The sequence below is a fragment of the Ptychodera flava genome, chromosome 16 (assembly GCF_041260155.1).
Source record: "Ptychodera flava strain L36383 chromosome 16, AS_Pfla_20210202, whole genome shotgun sequence".
NCBI lineage: Eukaryota > Metazoa > Hemichordata > Enteropneusta > Ptychoderidae > Ptychodera > Ptychodera flava.
In genome coordinates this window covers 16,185,790-16,208,709 of record NC_091943.1, presented here as the reverse complement: position 1 = coordinate 16,208,709, position 22,920 = coordinate 16,185,790, and the positions used below count along the sequence as shown (strand labels likewise).

General features: G+C 38.5%; 1 pseudogene; it reads right to left on the bottom strand.

The window, feature by feature from the left end:
• Positions 1–2,451: 2,451 nt before the first annotated feature.
• LOC139114133 (galanin receptor 2b-like) overlaps positions 2,452–22,920 on the bottom strand; it is a 45,550-nt pseudogene continuing 25,081 nt past the window's right edge.

The window sequence follows — 22,920 nt, the reverse complement described above, 5'->3', positions numbered from 1 at the left end:
AAAATTGTATATTGCAAATAACTGAATATTCCAACCGCTAAACATCAAAATATTTAAAATATTATGACCAATTAATGTAAAATGGGATAGAAACTTGTGTTAAAACTACTGGCAGATGCAAAATTATTGAATTTTGAATAACATTTCTTTACAAAAAACAACAAATACAATATTTTTGACGTTTTACATGAATATTTTGAATATCAGAAAGAAGTGTAGATAGAGTTTCATGAGTGCCATGTATTTTTGAAAGAATATGATAGATGTTGTTTCCAAAAGTGCAAAGAAAAGCAAGAAAATTTAACGGGTTACGGTTGGAATATTTAAAATTAATAAAGACGTAAATTTTGGCGGGAAAATATCATATTTGGTCACGTGACTCAACTCGTCAAGATTTAGGCAGACATTTTTTTTAAGAATTTAATAATTCCAATAATTAGGCCAAATATCAATCAAATCTGGTGGTTTTTAAAGATAATTGATCATTTTCTTACTTTTGGGCTTGATGGGTACAAACACCCATGCATTAACTTACTTGAGTATTTTTTATGATTTTATTTTTAAGTTTAAGGTGGTTGGAAAGGCTAGAGCGTCAGTTATAAATTTCAACAAAACTATTAAAATATAAAAGTAGTCAACATTCTCTGTGGAATAAAAAAAAACTAGACATTTGGGCACAAAGGCATTGCAGAGTTATAGCCTGTTAAAACTTCTGAAAAACTGACCAAATAAGAAGAAGTTGGGGAGTCCTTAGTGTATTAACTATGGTAGAGGTCCCCTAGCTTTTAATAAAATGTTTGAAAAGGGAAAGTCATTATTTGCTGTTTTTCAGGAAAGTTTGACAAGGCGGTGCTGGCATTCAGAGTGAGTGACTGCTATTGTAAATGCATTTTTAAATTCTTTGAGTGTCAAAGAGGTGTCAAAAGTGAGATTAACCAAAAAAATTGCTCTATGACTTCAAAAGAGGGGTGCAAATATGGCTTGTTTTCAACATTTTTGACAGAATAACAGTTTTCCTACATAATTGTATACCAATTTAATCCAACCTTTGAAATGAGATATGGACATGGAATTTTTACAGCCTATTAACAAGGTTACAGATAAGATTTGTACGGCACAATTTTCCTGTATTTGAAGTACTTTTTGAAAAATCACATTTTGAAATTTGAAAGAATTTTTAATAATTTTTTGATATATAAACCCATGTAAAATCATAAAAACAAATTTTATTTACAAATCCTGCCGTACAAATCTTACAATAAATAGTGTCAACATATTTATAACTAATTTGGTAATATTAATACTATCCAATTATTATAAATTCAAACATGTAAAAAAAAATATGAAAAATTAAATTTTAATATTTACTGGTGTCATATTTCAAAATCATGGCTGCAAATATACAATTTTTATATCTTTTGGAGAAAATATTAACTAAGGGAGTTATCCTGAAAATTTGAACTAAATATCTTGATTCTAACACTTGAAACTTGACATTAACTCTGAGAAAAGAATTGGTGCAAAATAGCCTTTCCAACCACCTTAAATAATTCAGGTGTGTATATACACTTATTCTTAACTACCCTCTGGGACTGCATATGCAATTTTTAACAACATAAAGATACCACTGCGATTAAATGTTTGCCCAAACATTAAATCACAGCCCCATGCAGAAAAGCAAAACCGTGGATACTGTGCATATCTGCACTGAAATGTTCACGCAAACTGAATAGTTATTCAATGTAATGCATAGGGATAAATGTTTTCAACTGTGACATTGTATGTTCTGTTTCCTTTGTAATATTACCATTTTTTGAAAATGACGAGAAATCAAAATGACTGTTAAAATTTGAATTTTCTCGTCAAATGTTTTACAAAGGAATGGTTTCCTAATGCAGTAAAAGCCCATAACCCTTCAAAGGGTAGAAATTCAGAGAAACCCACGAGAGAATAGCAAGATATTTTGAGGTCAACAACTTTCAAGAGTTAAAGTGGGGCTTTAAAAGTAAAATTTTACTTGTCAAATTTCCATCCTACCCACTAAACATATGGTTTGAGCTAACTTGATACTTATATGTAAGAACCTGAAGCAAATTTCATACAATAAAATCTATCTATCTGACGATCGAGTGTATGAGTGAAGCTCGAGTAATAGGTACCAAACATACTTTATGTGTTCTCATTTTTATTGTAATAATGCTCTGCATCCCTGCATCGAGCAATTCACCCCTCTGAGAAGATACAAATAAGTTTTGGTGTATATATATATATATATATATATATATATATATATATATATATATATATAATATATATATATATATATATATATATATATATATATATACACCAAAACTTATTTGTATCTTCTCTCAATAAAACACTACCATATACAACTATACTTTGTACTTATATATTTTTAATAATAACCTTACAATAAGTATATATAGATTCGTGACAAAGAAATTACAATACCAATATCATATACATTTATCATTTTTTTATCGCTTGAAAGTACACAGAGAAATACATCATTCATCCTGGTGGTCTGTTCCAAAGATCGAATAATTAGCTAGTAGAAATGACCCCTTGCAAAAACCAAACTTTACTTCACGCAAATCGTGTGTCGCTTGTGTCGCTGAAAGGCAGGGCTTAACTTTTAAGTTCTGTTTGTTCAATTGTACACTTACAAAAACTTTACTCCTTAAGTAGCTGGAAACTCAGACTTGCTTAACAAATCGGCCGAGGTTCATTCATTGGGTTTTTAGGGATAATGTTAAACGACGTGCATCTTCCGAAATAGAAGCTAAAAGTGCGACTAAATTTGAAATTACGCAAGTCAACAACGATAAAAAATATATATATAACAGAAAATGAGGCTTAAGCTAGTTTTTAAAAATGACAGCATAAATGTTATTGCAAAATGGTGGCAATACACAACACAATATATGAGTAAAATCTTAAAGCGAAGTATAATACAACAGAACTAATCATGGTCACGGTAAACACAGATAAAATGATGGCAAACTGTAACAAAGGCTATTAAACCTATTTGAAAGCATAACCTCGTTTAGTTATTATCGCCCCTTTATCTTTATCATTCCAGCCTGAATACCTGCTAACTGTAAATGACAACACCTGTCAATGCTAAATTCCGAGGCTTATTACACACATATCGAGAGGAAAAGCTATAGTTTAGACCGTCTGCCTACCGAGAAAAAAAGGAGCCTTTAATTTAAAATATAAGCTCGTATGTTCAGAACATCTTTGACGGTTTCTGGGAACTTGGTGTTGACAGGCAAGATGCTGAAATACTTAAGATAGAAAATCGCGGAAACAAAAGAAGTTCACACTGATACAGACTATTGATAAAACAACATTTGATAAACAATTAAGAAAGTTAATATCAAGTATTCAAGTAAAAGTAAGAATGGCTTCAAATTAAACGTAGGACGCACCTCGGGGACAGATATTTCGGTCTCTTAAATTTTTACAGTGCACTTCTGGTCTACCGCTTGTGGGGGGCTCATTTTAAAGCCAGTGGAGGTAATTAAGTTATCACCGGTTTAATGATATGAAAAATCTAAAAAAATACCCCCTAGAGTTAACACATGTATGGCGGCCATTATGAATTTAAAGTATCAGGAAATATCGGATGACGTGTTTCTCTGTTACCAAAGTCTGTACGTTGACCTGATTTTTATTCGTAATTTGAAAGAAAATGTTTTAATTTTCCTGGAGGAAAGTTTGGGCAAAACTTTGAGTCCGCCAATTTTCTATCAATTTCGAGACGAAAACTACTTTGAGTCAGTAGAAACTTTCTTTTAGGAAAGGATGCTCATCTTAGCATATCGGTTATTGTCGCCGTCACCCGCCAAGCCAGACAGTATCTCGAGAAAAAAATACCCAGACAACCGCATTGTTTTGTCTGGCTAATTGGTTGCTGTTTAGGGTCATTCCCTTTACGCGTCTATCCTGTAATGAACTTTTCGAACTGAAATAATCAGTTTAATACAGGAAAGTCCTTCGGTTTACAGGGAAATGCAAGCTGACTTGCTACGTAAGCTTAGTCCCCTAGGGGAAAGCATGTGCATTGTGAACTTATGTACAACGGGGCGACCTCTTAACTTTATTTGCGGTTGCCTCGTTTCGGAAATATGTACATGCTTGACATAGAGTCATACTCGATGAATGCGAATAATTTCCGTTGATATCTTCCATTTTGTCGCTTAAAAAATCAACAATCGCTCTATTTTTTAAGAAAACCCTTCGATGAAAGTGCAAGTGCATGGACGTTTTGAAAAGTTGTACGAAAATTGTATTGTAAATTGTAAAATTGTATATTTCAGAGCAGGGTCCGATTGTGCAGGGACCTTGTTCAAATCTCCTTCATTGAAGAACGCTGTACGCGAGACGTGATTGATCGGCAACCCTTTGAAAACTATGGGCATGCGCATATGTCATTCGTAAAGCGTTCAGCGTCTCGCAAGCTTATAGCCAATAGGTTGACTGAAAGTCATTGTCATTACTGAATCATTTCCAAAAAAGCCAGTCAACTACACAACATCCCTTTTTTCAGACTTCCTAAGTAGATGTAAATATAATTAACACGATTGGAACTAATTTTGGGATAATTGGATGGTGAAGTAATGTCGATTTAATCTGCAAATGTAATCTCATCTCCTTTTCTTTTTAAGTCATACACATTTTTTTATGAGTAATTTGTAATATTGCAGTATTCAGCTATAAGGCACCTAACACTTTTGAGAAATTTGAAAAGTGTGAGGATCCAATAATCCCAAATTAGTTCCAACCGTGTTAAATGAGATGTAACGTTCCGAGCCGCTGCACATCAGCAGAGAACGTTGATATTTTCAGAAGGTTGATATTGTCCAAAGGTGTTCAGTAGTATGTTCGCAATGCAATGGATTGCATTTTGCTGTTTGATCCGGCAGATTTCCACAAATAGCTTCGCTTCGAATGAAACTAGTGGACGCGGGTTTTGTCTCTCAGTTTCTAGGCACAGCTTCCCTTAAGGTTTCCAGGGCTGCATTGTTCGACATTTTGTCAAAAGAGAACAGTTTCAGGCAACTTCCATTTCGCCAGGGTCAAAACTGGCCGTAAAAACCGACTATGTGTAAATAAAAAAACAGCTAACGGCGGGTGGATGAGGTAATTGTCCGTAGAAATCACGTTTAGCAAAAGCTTTAATCCTTTTCCTGCCCAGTCCATATTTCACCATCAGGTCATGATGGTAAATATTTACATATTCCATGGTGTATTTTAACATAATACTGTACATTTGAAGGCTGTTGAAAACATAAAGACTGTAAACTTGATTTTGTTGGACTAAAGATGCTATAACATACCAAGCCAAGTGGGTGAAAATACGTCATGTTTTGGTTCAATACCGCTTTTTACTGACTTGGCTGATGAGAAAGTGATACTGTCTGGCAGGAAAAGGGTTGAAATGCTAGTAAAAGATTGTTGGTTTCAAGAACATAACTTTTCTGACTTTACATCGGTCTTTGAGAAATAAAGCAATTCGGATTCACGTGGTTCAAACATACCATGAGCTATGCTATTGGTTTATATCCGGTCGTCGACTTTCTGTCAATTGCAAGAGCGAAAAAAACTCTTACAAAATATTCCCTCAGCTATCGCCGTTTTAAAGTCCGAATTTACGAGCGTTTTGTGTGGTTCTTGTCGCTAACTGCGTTCCCTAACTGCACTGTTCATAGTTTTGAAAACTTTGTACATCTTTATGTGAATTTATGGCAGGTGATGTGTTGATACACGAATGACCGAATGACAAATGGTGTCCTGATTGTCCGTTAATATTTGAGTTGTGTCGGTAATAATAATTGTTTGTATGCTTTGGTGTTGCTGAAATAACTTTTTTTTGGTTTTGTGCACAATAAAGTTAATTGAATTGACAAAACCCAGAAACGTGAACATATGCAAATGACGACCCCCGCCCTAACACATGTCTCTCTCAGACAAACAGGTCAACGTTCATCGCTGTTGCAAAGGGTTGAAATTGGTTAGTCTTGATATGTACTGATATATTGTCTTGCACTAAACCATGATGATTCACACGGTCGGGGGCGGGCTTGACCCTGAGCCTCCCGAACTACTTTTTACGTTGCCGTTCTTGGCGACTCGGAGTGATATGGTATTCATGTGCTGCCGTAGACTGGCGTTGTAGTTGGTCAAGTTAGTGGGTCCCGCCTCGGGGTCGGATCCCGCCACCATGCCGACGCCGATGCGGGGCTTCCTACTGCACGAGTGGATGGGACTGCACGCTCGCTTGAAATGCTTGCGGAAGTTGTCGCTCAGGAACGAGTACAGGAGAGGGTTCAAGCAACTGTTGGAGTAAGCTAGAACTTTGGAGAATTGACCGAAAATGGAGAAGGCTTCCGAGAAGATGTCATTGTAACTCACGGCCCAAGCGTTGATCAGCTGGAAAACGTGGAAAGGCAACCAACAGATAGCGAAGGCAACGACAACTCCGAGCACCAGGCGGGCGATTTTCCTTCGGGTCTGCACTGTTCTGAGCTGCGCGTCGTCCGACCCATGGTTGGCGACACCGAAACCCACAGGCGCCTGGCCATCAGCGCGTACGATATCGAAACCGTCATCAAGGGCAGACAGTAAAAAATCACGAAGTAGACTGTCGTGAAATTCTTTCTGCTTGCTATAGTCCACCATTGGAGACACACCTTTTGGTACTCTCCATAGCGGTAGAGAGGAATCTCGTCGCTTATGTGAATGGAGTAACCATTTCCAGCCAGACAAATAGTCCAGATTACGACAAGGGTGATGACGGTACGTTGCAAAGTCCTGTAAATAACAACGAATCGTTGAAAATTGATTAGTATAGTGAACGAAAAAAGTAATTTTATTCTCTGTGTGTGTCTCTCTCTGTCTCTCTCTGTCTCTCTCTCTCTCTCTCTCTCACATACATATGTGCATGCATGTATACACATACATGCATACTTACAGACAGAGAGATAGACAGACAGACTAGACTTACATATCTACATATCAGACAGACAGACTGACATAGACTTACATATCTACATAGATTGGTCTACCAAGAACACAACACAGGGAGCCCCGTAACCCTTTCCCATTTTTTAAAATTTTCAATACCTGGTTTTTTTTTCCGTATCGAAAGACCTTCAAAGTCTGTCGTCTTTTGTTCTCATAGCATGCAAGGAGACATTGAATCCTGGGGAAAGACCTGTTCACAGATCGTAAGCTTATCAAGTATACGAAAATTAAAAAAACAGCTGTAAAAACGCTTGTTTACATTTTTGAAAGACCGTTAAGCGTATAACGGCACATCACAGTTACACCAAAGCATTGAATTAACAGGGATAGCCCGTTATCGTCAAGCGGTAACCTGTATGACCGATTTTGTGTAATTAGAGTATGCCCTTTTTGCCGCAGGCTTGGTTAGTTACTGACTCAGCTACAGATGGTCCAATTAGCAGCACCGAGTGGTCTCATATTTTACGATTGCGGAGGGTAAACACACAACGTAGATTTTCGTGTGGCCTAATATCGGCTGTACTCAGAATCTAGCTTTTAAGGTAGCGTTGCACTCAACCAGCACAGTTTTTTTCAAACAATATTTCTTATCAAAGATGACATGAAACCCCCTCATGCTAATATATTTTCTTTAAGCAGAGAATGGAAAGTTAAGGATGGTAGCAATACTTTGTTCGTTGGATGAAGGGGTACACATCTGGGGTAGAAATCTCAATTATGTTATTGATGATAAAAATCAATTTAAGTAGAAAACTTGATACAGTTTTAGCATCTCATTTGAAACTAGAGTATATGTAGATAAAAGCTATTTTTCCATGATCTATTCTCTCATGTAAATGGCAGCGGTTGAAAGACTGACATTCAAAAAAGTTATTAAAATCATGACAAGCGACCTTTAAATGTCTCTTTTTTTCAACACGTAAAAAGCGTTTTCGCTAAAACAAACTGTCGCTTTATTATATACTATTTTAAAAACATAATGTGAAAATTTCACAAAATTTGACAGAGCTAAAGTGGAGTTAAATTGTTTAGAATTTGCGATATTAAACACTGGACAAAACAGAAGCCAGAAAATCGGGTGATTTGCCTAGATTTGTATAAATGTACACTTCTGTCTCACCCAACTTACGACAGCTTGTCATGTTAAAAGGGGAACTCTGCTAATACTTTAATATTTGGTTTACAAATTAATGTAAATTGAATGAATCTTTGCAAAAAAATGTAATTATGAGCAAAAGATGCTGTGTTAAGTGCAAAGCCACCTTAAATACCCACACTCCTAAACATTTGTCTTATTCGTTCAATTTCTGATAGAGGGTTGGAATCAAAGTCTTGCTCTGTCATCCGTAAACAAAGGATACCCCTAAGTCATGATTTCACCTTTTGAGAAAGATGGTTTGTCTAGAAGCGACAATAAGCCTTTCTTTCTCTGCTCGGCGGCAAAAGAAGCTTGCTCTATCAAAAATTGTGCCACTGGTCTCATGTACTCAAGATCACGACAGCTTTGAAGTCCCAGCGGCGAGCGGTTTTATAAGTGAACGGGGATGTGTGAGCGCGCCCGAAACCTTAATTACGGAGAGTTTGCTATGACGGGTCATCGACAACGCAAAATATGTCGTAGCTACTAGCGAACGCATGCGTCGTCGAGCATCCTGCGATCTTTGTCCAGAAATTTTGCGAATTGGCCGAGTGACAGTTTTATATCGAATCGTTTCTTCAAGGGAATCATTTCACCGAGTACTACTCGTATATACATGGCAATCGGATCTGACTGGCATCTCAAGACTGTCATACTAGAGATAAGAGATTGTCAAAGCCTTCTTTGAGAAAGCCTATGAAAATACAAGAGATCAAAAGCATCACTTCAAATCTTGAATTTTTGTACAATGTCCATGATCTATGGTATCATGATTTGATTTCTTATTTGATATGATATTTTCTCCATGAATTCATACAGTTTCAACATCTCTGTACAGTCGATAGCAACGTGATAAGATCAGCCGTACAGCTAAAACTCTGTTCAGTTCACGTCGCAGGGTGTAGCATGGCTTAAAGGAGAACTCGTGTCATGTTTTTGTTAATGTTTACAGCTTTTGTGTAAAATATAATCCACTGTACTTGAACTCTCATCTTCGACCTTCGAAATTTCTTATCAAACCCTTTACATACATACATACATGTCTACACATGTAGCATGTAAAGTTCACACGCAAAGTCTTTGGTTATGTCATTTTGGTATTTTTGCTATTATTGCTGTTAGAGAATTTATTATGCTAAACAAACATTAAAGAACCAAATATCGCTATAACTCCAAAACGTGACATGGCCTGTGAAATCTTACGACTTTCGAGTTCACAAGAAAGTTGGTAAACTGTTGGCGATAAACTGTTGGAAAATACTACGATTTATTTGGAAGAGGACAGGGGCTGTAAAGATGACAATGTACAGTTACTGTATCGTTCGGTTCCACGCTCTGTCTAGCACTTTGAACCACGGGCGCAGTGAGAAAACCGACAGGCTACCGAGTGATATCCCCCACCCTCGCTACTATTCGCCCGCAATCTGGGACAAAGTCGCCCACTCACCTGTATATACGGGACCGCATCGGGTGGACGACGGCGTAGTACCGGTCCACGGACATCACGGTCAGCGTGACCACGCTGACGGAGTAACAGACGTAGATCAGGTAGTGAATCACCCGGCAGTAGAACTCCCCGAAGAGCCACTCCGGCGACAGGTACTCGGCGGCTGCAACGGGCACCGTGTGAACCAGGAACACCAGGTCGGTGACGGCGAGGTTGAGCAGGAACAAGTTGGTGACGGTTTTCATGGCACCGTTTTTGAGGATCACGTACATGACAAGCGAGTTGCCGACGACTCCCGTCAGGAAAATGATAGTGAAGCAAAAAGGGACGATGTAATACTTCTGCCTGTACGAGTCGGCGTCAAAAGTTGTTGGATCAATACCAGAATAGTTATAATCGAAACTGGAATAGATATACATTCCTTCCGCGCTTTCCATAGTGTTGCGGGATCCTCGTTAATCTCTGAGCTTGCCTGACGATGCCGTTGAGATGAATGAGGTTCTTGACCGTGCCGTTTGCAGTTGCTCCCTTTTCAATTAAAAGCAAGTCTCGTTGTCGAGTAGCGTAAACGCGATATCGTTCCGCGGTGAAAACAAACTCTCATAGCCCAGGAGAGTATAATACAGTGATTGCTAATGTTATATTTTCTTAACTGTGTTAATCTGATACGCTAGCCCGGCAGCAAGATTTAGAGATTACTTTTGAATCTTAACTTAATCAACGAATGCTCCTAGACACTGAAAGCACCGCGGGAGTTTCAGTTGCAAAACGTCGTGACGCAAAGTACGCCTTGGACTATTCGGATCTTTTATTCTGAAGAGACCAACCGTCTAATCTTTATCAATTTTTCATGGACGAATATTTAAGACCTAGACACTAGGCTGACGACGATACGTTTGGCGAGCTACACTGCTAATTGCCGTTGGGAATCCAGAGGCAGCTGTATGTCGTCCTCCAGATAGTGCCAAATGCGATGATCACTTCCACGTTCACGTTGATCGCGTAGGTGGGTTCCTTCGGCAAGATGACGGCGTCGCCGTGCCAGTGGGCAAAAGTGAAGCGTTGGGGTAGAGAACGCACCCGTTCCCTTCTCTCAAAAACTGTTTTAAGCTTCTTAATTTTCAGTTCAACAACGGCGTCAGATGATTGAGCGGGTATTTCGTCTTCTTGCCTAGGATGTGTCTTTGTTAAAACCAGGAACGCCCTGACGAACGTTACGAATTCTGAAACGAAAATAAGAAACGGTGGTTTAAAAAAACGACCATCATGCTTGGCATAGAAAGCCACAGACTTGGAAATTGCATCGAACAGTACAAAAAAAAAAGATTTGATGTCGGAGAGAGATTTTCCTTTGAATCTAAAAATCTTAAATTGTAGGCTTATTCTCAGCTCATTGAAAGGAATGATGTAGTTTAATTTGGCAGAATTTGGAATCAGCACGTATTGTCATGTCCCCGGGGTACCGTTCACCGCCATGGTTACACGAATACAATCATAAGTTTTCGTCTGTTGGGCCCTAATGATCCTGCATGTTCGAGACGCCCAATAGAAATGAAATGGAAGCTCAAGGCTGTGTGGCCAATGAATGATGGACCCTCCGGAAAATCTCATTTCGATAATTAGCCCCACGTAGCTGAATTATTGTGCACATAAAGCTGATGCATTATAATGTTTTTTCAATGTCGCTGAGGCAACTATAAAGTACTAGTATTCTGTAGAGCCCCAAAAAAGGAAAAAAGAAAGGAAGACATGATTTGAAACTCGTCGATATCAGAGGAAAACGTGCAAGTATATTGTTAGCATTTGAAAAAATCCTATAGGGTGAATTGAAGCTCGCTATTTTCCCGGAAAGTCTTGCACGACTGTTGTGTTGCGCGAAAAAAAAAGCCGGAAGTCTCCGCCTGATTTCCGATACCAACAAAGTGCTATCCCTTGCATTAACGCGTCTGTCGTGTAAACCCTTAGAAATGCAGTATGCGCGACTAATTTCCTTTGATCGCGACATTTGATGCGTTCCGGGTATAGTGTAATGTCACGAAACATGAAGAATGATGACGAAAAGAAGCCTTTGCCGTTCTTTGGAATATGATCTGACGATCGTCGAGTTTGCTGACGGTCGCGGCCATCCCCTTTGACCCTGTTTTTGAGATGGCTGGGTTGTTCTACTTTAGTCATTCCCGAATAAGCTTTGGTCTGCGCGCATGTTGCATTGCTCGGCCATCACAGCGAGACTGCAGTACATGTTATTGACAAAGCCTCGGTGAACCAGTGGGATCGTATGTGAAATCAGGTGTTGAGTTAGTACGTGCCTCGAAATTGAAAAAGGGTTGCTTAAACTTCCCTTGAGGGATTTTTAAAGCCCCAGTGCTGCTAACTTTTGATGTTTTTTTCATTATTTTTATTTTATAAATCAATTGCAACTTCTTATTTTACTCCCCAAAGAATGTTGAAACACCCTCTATTTAGCTTGTCAACTTAGCGTCTATATGTGTAAAATGCATGGTTATTGTTTACATTTGAATTCTAGTCCGGACCAGAAGTCACTTTCCAACAATAACAATGCAGTTTACAACCATTAAGGGCTGAGTTGACAAGCTGGATACTGTGTATATCAACATTCTTTGGGGAGATGAACAAGGAATGATGGTTCACATTCAAAATAAAAATGGTGAAATACCATTAAAAGTTAGCAGCACTGGGGCTTTAAACCGTTCCCTTTTGAAATCAAGAATAGATATCAGCGTCACCGTGCAACATTTGGCACATTAGAGAAACAAATTACCCAATATTTACCGACTCTTGAAATTCAAAATGGCCGCCGTGTCTGTGTTGCCGGTAACTCCGTGAGGAAAATTACATTTTCGATTTTCACAAAAATTAGCCCGTGGAAACTTTATTCACTCCATCAGCTTCAAAATAAGCCCAAATAAGTGTTAGCCATTACAAATAATATTCAAAAGGTTTGAGAGTCCGGATATCTGTCCCCGTGGTGCATTCTACCTTAAACGGCTTGCACGTGACAAAGGAAACTTAAAAGCTATAAAAATAACTAGGTCGAACGCTCTTTCTTATATTTTCTTAAAGACTACATTTAGGGCTTCGTGAATAGGCAAAACAGACCGGCTGAAGGATATCGCTCCATTTGACAACGTTGGCGTGGAGCGGCAGATGGGTTGGCTTTCTCTGTGATCATATGACAGGCGTAATGCAAAATCTTGTCTTTGTAGGACAAGAACTGTAAACTTCATATACTTTCTAGTTCATGCCTCAATGCGTTCGAGGAAACTTGCGGAATAATTGATGTGCTTAATAAATGAAAAGCACACGTCTTGTCTGTCCGTCATTTCTACTGTTTATGCTTAATTACCGGTGTTTTTACCTCATGGTATTTTCCGTAGATAGTTTTACACATCAAGTCTATCCAATATTGCTTCAATATCATGTTCATTTCACAGCATAATTTCTTATTTTACCCGTATTTTATCAACTAGATTTGACCCTGATGAAGGCAATTTCTTGTATCGCCGATAAAGGAATTTGTTGAGCAAGTGTATCAATTTTCTATCATCCCGAAATAATGCGCAATAGAAAAGGACAAAGTAATTAAACCCTTTGTTTTGCGTCCGCGCGCACGTATAGGTTCATTGAGCTCTTTGGGGAAAAATACAGTGTATAGGACTTTACCGAGTAGCTTTTCTGCCTACAAACCTTTGTTTGCAGTTTTAAATATATCTAAAACGCCAGCATGATGCAGAATGTCGCAGAGTGTAAATTGTGAAAGTAAAGAGAAGTTTCTGTTTTGATTCTTGAATGGGCATTCATATTAAATGGAAAACTTAAAAAAACTTGAGTGTGTAAAATTTTTTGAGTGTGGCTCACTAACTTTCAAAAAAATTTTAGGTGGTCGCAAAACAAAGAATTTAATTAATCTTGCCTAACTCACAATAATGAGAATATCACAACACGATTCTCTTTAGGGGATTTAAATAATTTCGCGGAATAAACTTTGAGGTTACCAACAGAAGAAAGAAGACCAAGTTACGTTATCATAAACTATAAGTGAGTATAATGCAATTATATGGTTCGTGCGATCTTGGACGTCAACGAAGCGCTGACGTCTAACTAGTGTCAGGTGAACGAAGAACTCCTTCGGAAGACGCCGTACATTCTCTTACCCGAAATTCTATACACGTGCTGAGACAACTAACGTGCAACCCATATACCTCTGCGCTCCAGAAAACTGGTAATCGGATAAGCCACAGTAAAACGTGTATAGGCCCATGGCTATAGCATGATAACCAGGGTTGAGCGAAGCACTAACATCGTAATTGCATTAGTGGTGATGAATTTACCCTACGGACACAGGCCACCCTATTCTTACATAACATAATCAAATGTACGGGCAAATTTTTCCTTTCTTTATTTCCATTAATCATCCGCGTACCTTCTTAAGCGAAAAAGACAAAGCGCTCCCATATACTATCAAATTCAGTATAAGTCTTGACATCTTTCATGAGTAACGTTTCCATAATGGCCCATAAAGGGTCTTTTCAAGCAAAATGCATTTTATTGGCGTCCAAATAAAAGCGCCATTTTTGTTAAATTACGTTAACATTATTGCTATCTCATGAATCACAAAAAAGCGAGCACACTATGTTGTAAGGTTATTATTTTTTCATCATAGGTACTTTTGCCGAACCTCTCCCATGGGTCTAAGGGATGGTCGATGATTAAACACGGGCATGAAAATAAAAAAAACGAAACCGACCTCGACCCCCGAATTTAAACAAAAGCTGAGGAACGAGAAATACCGAAGGCATAATTTGAACTTCCAAAGTCACGATAAATCACCGAAATTCGTTGTTGTGAGTTTAAAATGTAGACAGGTTTTCGAAAAACAAATATTTCGAAACAAAGTTCTTATGATACACGCGTGGATACGCATTATCGATGAGGAAATCTTTGCATAAAGTTACAGAGCTAAAACGTCAATGAGAATACAGCTACACTCCCTGAAACGTGACGTGTATATCTTTCATGTACATGTTCCAATTATCCTCACGCCCAATTATCCACGGTATCGTAATGTAGACTTTGAGACTTGAAACTGACTCAGTATAGTAATCTGAAATACGTAATCTGTCACAGTTTGGAAATTGTGATAATACAATGACACAAAATAGTTTTCTCTTTTCATAAGACTACTGCATTGTGTATCTATTTCTACGAATCGCCTGATAGGGGTACATTGCACCGGAGTAATAAGCCTAACCGTGACGTGACGCGTATGTCATATTTGCATTCCAACAAATCCAAAAGTTAACCATAGTGACGTCAAGGTACTCGGGATGGACACGGTGTAGGTATGTTGGGCGCCCTCAACGCTTCCCAGTGCAGTCACCCTGATTATAGACAGCCAGGTACAATAACGGCGGCACTATGCACCTATGCCTGTGTTTCTACTCTGTTGATGGTGTTCAATAGCTCGGCCATACAATCTTGTAGACTATTATGCACGTTCGTTGCTAACAAGGCGAATGTGTTGTGCTCTTGTTCCACCTTCAAGGTACAAATACGCTTATTAACATGTGCACAATTAACTACCCCCTGTGTATCTCGCAGGGGGAGTTATTTGCACATCCTAAAACGTATTCGTCTGTCTCGACGTCATTGGTTGCACGAATACGTTATAAGAGGGAGATAATACTGCGCGAATATCACGCGGCAGGATGCGTGCGTCGTCGGTATTTCGTAAGCGCAACGTGCCAATCGCAGAGGTACGAACGTGATGTTACCACTCACACAAAGCGAGACGCCTTGGCCATCGACTGTGAAAGATGACACAGATCAACACACTTACTTAGGTTTTTTGTATGTGTTTGTCTCGGCTAGAAAAATTGGTACTCCATTAAAACCTCAATAAAACCGATGCCGTATTTATAAAAAGTCAATCCTGCATGTTTCAATATCTGATTCCTCTTACAGTATTTGAGCAGGATGAAGATATTTGATTTCAGGGGTTTTTCCATGACGACCGGTGCTACAGCAACGTTTGGGGAAATATTTTATTTAAAGCTTCGAAGTCCCTTGATATTACAAAGTGTTTGCTGTTGCCATGTCAACGACAACACGAAAATTACTGGCATGTGCCAACAACACGCAATTGTCACTCCATTTATCGGAGTATTTCGGATGTCAGCAAGACTATCAATTTTTAACACTTTCTGAACTCCTGACGAACCCATTGGGACGCATTCCGTTGGGAGAAAGGCAGTGCCACACTGTTACAAATGTCAAAACTAAATTTGTACGGGCATAATAAGCGTCGAAAAAGAACTTTTGATCGGCCGTTTTTCTCTCATCCCTTAACTTTGATAAAGAATAGTTGTTCAAACTCTTCATCTCTATCAGATATGTGCACTCTCAAAGGCACGCTAGTATTTGTCATTTTGATCACTAAAATACTTACAAGGTAATCATAAATCAAACCAATTTCACGTTTCGCATGCTTTGCACTGTATGTTTGCCTCTTTTACTGATTAGTTGGTCTTTAACTATCTATTTGAACAGTTGATCTAAACTGCGGAGAGGCTAAAGCTATAGCTTCACACCGTACTGACGTTCGAATACGCATGCGTGTTTCTTTCATCATCGGCTATACTTGAATGGCCAGTGACTGTAACTTTTGATGATTTTTGTTTTACTTTTTTTGTTTTTCAAAGTCAACTACAGTTTCTTGTTTTTCTCCCAAAACGTGTTGAGGTTGACATACACGGTATTCACGTAGTCAAGTCAGCCTTTACAGGTGTAGACTGCGTTTATCGTTGACAGGTGAAGTATGGTAGCGATTAGAATTCAAATATAAACAATAACAATGCACTTTACACGTAGAAGAACTAGGTGGTGTGTTGACAAGCTAAATAGTACGTGTTTCGGCATGTTGAGGGGAGTAGAACAAGAACCTGCAATCGACATGCAAAAAATAGCTACAGGCCCTTTCATCATGCTCAAACTTTCCTCAGTGAAATGTACAACCATTCTCTTACCCAAATAAAAAATCAGGGGCAATCGACATATCAGTGTAAAATTCAGTGCAAAGTCTGTGACCAGAGACAATTACCTAACATTTATTGATATTTGAAATTCAAAATGGCCGTCCTCCCTGTGTTAGCTCTATGGGAAAAATAACATTTTCGATTATTGAAAAACTAAGACGGTGAAAATGTTTCTTTATCCAACAGTTTCATCATGAGCCCAAACAAATATTAGATCAGAAAAGAATTTTAAAAGTTTGAAAGTCTGAATATCTGTGCCCGAGGCTCGTTCTTCCCTGGTCCATTCGTCAGGGTCGAGCGTGGTGACAGTGATACACGTGTTTGCAAACTGGAGTCGACTCTCTTCGAATGCCGTCCAAGTCCCACAGGTAGGCGCAACACACATTACTTTGTAGGTAACACCAACGGTGCTTGTTACTCGTGGTTATGTTAAGGACACGGTATTATCAGTAAAATGGAGGAGCGTCAACAACGCATTTACTTGAATAGAATGGTGTTTATTGTGAGGATCATTACTTGTGACTTGGCGCCGCAGTATGTTTGTCACATCAATACATATAGCACAACATCATGTAATGGCGATTTTGTACTTCCGCACTGTCGTAAATACTCAATTCTTAAATCACTTGATAAAGAATGGAATAATCTCCCAATCACTGTTCGTCGTATTGAGAACATCGACACTTTTAGAAACACCTGTTCAGTTTCTCTTCATCGCGATGTCAGTAGATTGTATATGTCTTTTGCACGTGGTCTGTGATTTTATATGTTTTGTAAGTCTTTCGTTTCTCACTTGCGTTACAGTTTTTAAGTCTGCAATTTGCCTTTTTTGTAATTTTTTTAAAATTTTCATTTATTTTGTTTGTTGGCTCCTTGTAATACAGCGTTTTTTGCTGACAAGATTTCGAATAAGCTGTTCACTTACAAACTTATAACTTTCTTTCTTGACAAATAGGACGAAGTACAAATTCTCCGATGCAAAAATGAAAACTGAATCCAAGCATCGACAAAAAACATTCCTGGAAAATGGTATTTTGTTTTACAGGCTTTTCCACATCACGAAAGACTCCTTCAATATAGAACAATCCTTAAAACGCTTATCCAAGTGACAGACTTCGCCTACATAGCGATTTAGAAGTACTTTCTGAGCTTTACTCACTTATGCTGTACTTTGGAACCCACACCGCCTATTCTACTACATTGTTGTTTTCAAATGAAGCATACTCAAAAGAACGACTTATCTTTCATTTAAAGGCGTTGAATTCTAGATCAGCTTTGCCCCACACGTCCGAAAAACTAGCATGCTCTGCTTTCGATCGCACAGTGAACGTTTTACAAAATACTACTCGTATAAATTCTTCGGCTCCGAACACAACAGTTGTTTAAAGTGCTGCTCTACATCTAGTTAAGCAATGTCGAGCGGATTCTCCACCATGAAACTCTCTTACATCACAATTACCCAACCGCTGTCGATTACTGTAAGAGCGTTCCTAGTGGCCATTTCACAGTACTGTCACCTCTTGTGAGAACATAGCGCTACACCTGGACATCTGATTTGCCCATTTCGATAATTTGAAATAGTTCTATCTCCATCATTGTCCTTCAAACCTGGTCACTTGATGGAAAGTTCTCGCAAGAAGAGAGTGATAAAATTCTTGTACAGCTAGAACAACAAGAGATGACGTTTCCGTCCCATTTTCCGATGCAAGAGACACCATTTAATTTGTCGCCTCTATATCGAAACCATTGTTGTTGCATCATGGTTTTTCTCGAAACCGTTTTACCCTACCGTACCCTAATACCCTACTAAACCATTCAAATAGTCGTAAATATTTCCCTAACGTTAGTGGAGTGGATGTTCCACAAACTCGGCCTTTAAATATCCTGTTCCTTGAAATTTCCATAGTTGTTGGAGTGTACCTAATATCATGTATATTTTACACCGAACATTGAAATGTACGCGCAAAGATGAGTCAACTTATCTTCCCCCATGAAAAGAGTGCCGTGTTCTCCCAGGCGCCGCGGGGCACAAATTCCTGGACTTGGGCCATATTATTTGTTGTTACCTGCCACGTGCTCATTCTGTGTCGAGATTCGCTAGAACAAGTGACGGGTAGTGTCCATTTCGTCGACAAAGGCCAAAGCAATGCATTATTGGTAGTTCACGGCCCCTCGGGCTAGTCAACTGAATAACGGGCGATATGTGTTCCACCTGACCTGGTATAGGTTCTTAATATACTGTTTTTAACAAAAATCTTTCAAGATTAACTTTTAAAAATTTAAAAATGTGATTTTAAACAAATATATTTCACCCTAAAACAAATATTAACAAAAAACCATGTGCTGTTCTGACTAGGGCAAATTGCTATTTGCGAATGAATGTTAACAACAAGAAATGGAGTCAGTAGTAAACACTTTCTTGCCAAACGCATAAGGGATCACGTTGACCGTGAGTAGAATAAATTTATGGCATTTGATATTGTTGCTCCTCAGTTTGTACTATACGCCCTCATTTCGTGAGCCTGGGATTATTTTCACTGTCTGATCCGATGCTACTTTTTCAGACTGTTCTTTGTATGAATTTTTCATGCGTAGCCTGGATGTAAGATTTATACATTGATACTATCAAACCATGAATAGAGTAATGGTGTCTCTTTGCACGATTTCCCACGAAGATCTACGTGTACTCGGATGAATAACCTAGGTCACGTTTCGGTCACCTAACCATTTACGGTCAGCTGCGTCACCAACAAATCCCTTTAAAACTCTTGAGCTACATATCAGATACAAACAGTACACAATATGTTGGATATAAAGCGCAGTGACGATTTGAAGTTTTAAATTCGACCGACCATTCCGAAAAATTCAAGAATGGCTACATCAAATAAAACGAATTTGAAACTTGATATATATATATATATATATATATATATATATATATATATATATATATATATATATATATATATATATATATATATATATATATATTTAATATGTATATTTACCTGAAAGTAAACAGATGTACAGATTTCCTCGTGATATCATTTGTACTTGAAGTAATTTAAGTTACGGATTTAAGATTTAAGGTAGGATTTTTGGCAAAGTGTATGTATTGATATTGTTGTTCCTCCGTTCATACGCCCTCAGCTCAGCTCGTTAGGCTGGGATTATTTTCACTGTCTGTCCCGATGCTACTTTTCCAGACTGTACGTTTTATACATTTATACATACATACATACATACATACATACATACATACATACATACATACATACATACATACATACATACATACATACATACATACATACATACATACACGCACGCACGCACGCACGCACGCACGCACACACGCACACACATACATACAAACACACACAAATTACTTCAAGTACAAAATAATGATATCTCTTACTTAAAGAGGCACTCGCACTGGTAACATTTTTAAAACATATTTTTTTAATGCCAACGGTCGATATTTGACATGGCGACTGTGCCGGGATCGCGAGATATTGATAAAAACATGTCCTCAAAAAAGTTAAAGTTTAAATTCCGGTGGCCCACCTGAATTCAGCTTCCGAACATAGAACGTTCGGCACTGGGGCCATTGTCAGCTAAGCTATGGAGTACGAGTCTACGCTGACGCCGCTGTACGCCACAGCAGTACCACTCGCGTCGGTGAGCGGTCATGTCCCATGGGAGAAAGCCGAGTCAGCCAAAAACCGAAAAACAAAGTTTGCTGATTCCACCAGAATTCGCATAGGTGACTAGCACAGATAGGTGCGGTTGATACATAGTATGCATAGTAGCCGCCGCGTGGTATGCGCGCATACCACACGCGGCGGCCGCTATGTATCGAACCACGCGTAACTGTGTGGCAGACGACAAAATGTAGTCATCAGAGGCAACTAATATTTTACACGTAAAAACTGATATCTATGTGGTATTGTTTAAAAATTTAATACAACTGATTGAGAATAATGAAAACGACAAAAACTAAGGAGAAGTTTTAAAAAAGAATTACCAGAGGTAAAGGCATTGATAATGATGTATATAAAGTCATCGCAGTAGGAGGTAAATTAATTGCGTCATTCGAACGTTTTTGGACTCCTTAGAATATCGTCAATCAGCACAACAACACACTTTCGGGGGATTTCGGTTCATAACCGGAAACGATCGTAAAACTTCGGGTTGTGAAAAATACGCTCGGGAAATGACATGTTTTTATCGATATCTCGCGATCCGCGCGGAGTCGCCACGTCAAATATCGACCGTTGGCATTAAAAAAATGTGTTTTAAAATGTTACCAAGTGGGAGTGCCTCTTTAATTTCATGCATCCTGCAATCTTCAGACAGAAGAAGTGAAAGGATTCTTAGCTCTACACTCTCCAGATTGCAGGATGCATGAAACCTAAGTAACAAATATCATTAAGAAATAATTTGTGTTATTATTTACAACGCTCTGTTTCAGCAATGGGCACTGTAATTTCCCACGAGGAGAGCTGTATACTTCGATAAATATATATATATATATATATATATATATATATATATATATATATATATATATATATATATATATATATATATATCATCATCATTCGTGAAAGCAAAAGACGTCAAATACAATGAGCTGTATACTTCGATATATATATATATATATATATATATATATATATATATATATATATATATATCATCATCATCATCATCATCATCATCATCATCATTCGTGAAAGCAAAAGACGTCAAATACATTGCTGTTGACCCAAGGTCGCTTCTGTGAGGTCAAACGTGTTTCTCGGACACCAGTAGCGGGTGCACGTGTACCAACACCTTCGAAGACAATTCATTAATTTCAATCACAGCAAAATCAAGACGATACTCTTTCTCTTAGGGGCTTGTAAAGAAATAGGTCTGGGGGATCCTGAATGCGCGTTTTAGAAACGAAAACTAGCAACATTATCTGTTAAAGCACCTCGGGGTGAGCGAAAACAGAAGCACTTAACTGAAAACAATCCGTGTAAGACCCTATTATTTAAACATTAGCAAAGGCAATAACGTGTTGTCAGTGCAAGAGTTTGCAGTTCTTAGCTAGAGACTATTACGCCTTCTATTTAGAAATGTAGCTTTCAACACTTTTAAGAAATCATGATCGATCGTATAGTAGCTTGTCTGATGTCTGGTTTAGACATCGTGTCTCCTGGCTTCGCATTAAAGGTAGCCGAAGTCATTTCTGATCGTCAGTGAGTTACCAGCGTGAACGACGCAGCAAGTTTCTCGTACGAGAATGTACCAGTGCAACAACAAGCACGGGGTTCAGTCTCTATATTGTATAATGAAGCCCTACGTCATTTTATCCTACAGATTTAAAGGAATACTCTACTTTCCTCCCCCGTGGTCGCACGCACAGAAGATCGGTCGACTCTGTGTATCTCTGCCGACGTGCCGTTCTCTGTACCCACTTTAACCCAATGATCCCAAAAGATCACAAGGCAAATCTCGCATAAGAAGGTATTGCCCCCGGCAATGAAGGGTCACTGGCATTTTCATTTCGCCCAGTGAAACAATCCCTCAAGTATATCTGCATGCATTTTACCAGATGTTTGTGAAAAAAGTGATTTTTCAGAAGTCTTTCATTTTTACAGTACTTTGTTCTTGTTGACGCTTTCACGTGTTTAAAAGAAAACTTCACCCAAGCTAATGCTTATTGATTATTGCCAACCATTTACAATCCCCGAAGAAGCTGAATTAACGAAGAGGTATCTTGCAGATTCACATAACCCAACTTTGACATTATACCAAGGATGCAAATGCATGGGAAACATACCAAAATACAATCTCAAAATGTTGGGACTAAAAGCTGACCTCAGACGACAACCACAATTTTGATAGTTTGTCTGAGAGCTGATCGATGCAAAAACTACGAGATGAATCATGAAACAGAAATCAAACGAGCTAACGTAAACGCTGTAAGGACGATTGAAAGCCGGGTTTCATGCCTTCACACGCGTGCGTATATGAGACATCTTTCGAAAGAAACGGCCGTTGCAAAAGTCGACGTCGACAAGCATAGATCCATATGTTGTCTGGGCCAATATAAAAGTGCGCTTATAACTCTGGAGCTACGAAAATGGTCGTGCAAAAACCATGCGACAAGCTACATAATTTTCTAACTATATTGCGGTACCCTTTTTGTTACAACTCAACCAAATATTCAC